Source organism: Topomyia yanbarensis, chromosome 1, assembly GCF_030247195.1.
Source record: "Topomyia yanbarensis strain Yona2022 chromosome 1, ASM3024719v1, whole genome shotgun sequence".
Classification (NCBI taxonomy): Eukaryota; Metazoa; Arthropoda; class Insecta; order Diptera; family Culicidae; genus Topomyia; species Topomyia yanbarensis.
The window spans coordinates 138193756-138195792 of record NC_080670.1 but is presented as its reverse complement, the minus strand read 5'-3'; the positions used below and the strand labels follow the sequence as shown (position 1 = coordinate 138195792).

The 2037-nt window shown below is 44.5% G+C and overlaps 1 long non-coding RNA gene across 1 annotated transcript; it reads left to right on the top strand.

The window, feature by feature from the left end:
- Positions 1 to 944: 944 nt before the first annotated feature.
- On the top strand, positions 945 to 1802 carry LOC131692762 (uncharacterized). The gene is made up of 3 exons (XR_009306055.1): positions 945 to 1085; positions 1146 to 1314; positions 1583 to 1802. It is a non-coding gene; the product is annotated as an uncharacterized LOC131692762 (long non-coding RNA).
- The last annotated feature ends 235 nt before the right edge of the window (positions 1803 to 2037 follow it).

The window sequence follows — 2037 nt, the reverse complement described above, 5'->3', positions numbered from 1 at the left end:
CAGTAGAGTTTAGATAGGCTTCAATTTTCCACTTGCTGGCAAAAACGATTGCTGAATACGCTACTCAGCGGGTGACAGCGACGGTGGTGGTGGAAGGTTGAGTGGCATATTGACATCGAGCAAGAGGTAGCCATCGGAGCCAGGAGAGTTAGCTTCGAACCACGCTTGTGAACAGTCGTTTTGTGTCTCGATCGAGATAGTTTTTTGAAGATTCACGGCAGTCCGTGTGTGGTGAGCAGAAATATCTGCAAAAGTGTCTGCCTGTGGTTCGAGTGCTCTTGTGTGGTGCTAGATCGCCGTTTGTGGGAAGCTAAGTGTAAAGGAGCTTTCGCTTCCCCGGCTAACTGTGAAGGATCTAGAAGCACCGATCCGCCCTCGCTGGGAAGGATAAGCCGAACGAGCCTTGCTCTCCTTTCCAGCTAACAGCCAAGGAGGGCGAAGCAGGTAGGACAACGGATCCGCCTGGGAAGAACACTGCGGTGTCTTCCGGGATTCTTTGCGGGGAGCAAACGAATCCGGTGATTCGTCACCATCGTCGCTAGGGAGGTTCCAACAAACGAGCCACGCTCACCTCCCTAGCTAATTGCAAAGGACCGCTGCCGGAGCAGCAAACAATACTCCAAGGAGAACTCGGCCGTTGCTGTCCCGGCCGGTCGGACGAGACCACCCACCTTTCCACCCAGCAGTAGCAGCTCAACAGCAGCAGCAGTGGAGATAATCAGAAGGAATAAACACGGTAAAATTTAGTTTATTTGTTTTTCCCTTTTTGTTTGTTACGAAAATCCGAAATTCTGTAGAGGCACCTAGGCCGCCCTGAAAAGAAGGGTTCGCCGGGCAAACCAGAACCCGAGTAGTGGGCAAACCCCTACTTACAAAGGATATTTATTATTTTTAATCTAGTCCTGTAATTTAATTCTATTAATCGAATCGTATATTTAAAGCATTGTCATCATTACCCCCAGGGTTGAAAAATTGATTCGGTTCTGTGACTCCGAATCTAAAGACTATGGCGTGCGGCATCGAAGAATTTATTCCGTGCATTTTAGGTCGTCTTGTTTCAAACACCTATTAAATCTATCTAAAGGGTAAATGTTGCAAAATTACACAAACTAAACATTAAAAATCTGACACGATTCATTTTGTAGATGATGATCGAGTTGCACTTTTTGTTGCCAACGAACGGAAAACAGCGACCAGCTGCTGCATTTGCTCCACCACCCGTTTTTTCTAAGAGATCAGAGATGTGTATTTTCGCTCTGCAGTTTGTTGCTTTTAGCTAAATAGTTGAAGAAATTTTTCTCCTCAAAATATTTGGTAAGTAAATCAGAACAGTTTTGCATGTAATATAAGTTGTTATCGTGGGCGTGGAAACGACATTTATTCACTATTACTTGTGGATATACTGGAAGATAAACTAATGGCGTTTTCGTTTTTGACTCTGCACTACACCAGTGTAGTCGGTGCTACACTCATTCAAACCTGAGGGTAATCAGTTTATCTCTTTTTTTGCATTACACCTGTGTAGCACCAAGAAAAAACGAAAGCGCCATAAGACTCATTTAATTTCTACCACTTTTTAAAGATTATTTCTGCTGCCTCTGCACTCCTTGCTGTCGTTCGATTCCGTTCACGTAGCTTCGACGTGCTGCCTCGTTGATCGTCAACTCGTTGGTAGCGAGCCGCGTGGCTTGTTTCGATATTCCACCTGTTGCTATGGGCCTTGGTTGCGTTTAGATGACCTCGCATCTGCGTGGTGACTTCAGGTATGGTTAAGATGATCGGTTGTGGTATAACGTATATATAACATTTTTTGCAGGAAACTATTCAGTCATGTCAAACTAAGGCTTCCAATAGTCAACACCAGTGAAACAACGTCATCTCGGTTATTGACTTCAGATACATCGAGCAATACGGAACATTTGAACAAGACTGTAGCTTACCCGACCTCCGAGCCACTACAATTCCATTTGACTTTAGTCATACTGGCTGGAATATAATATAGAATTCTGGCTGTCTAAGAGACAAGTATTTTAATTG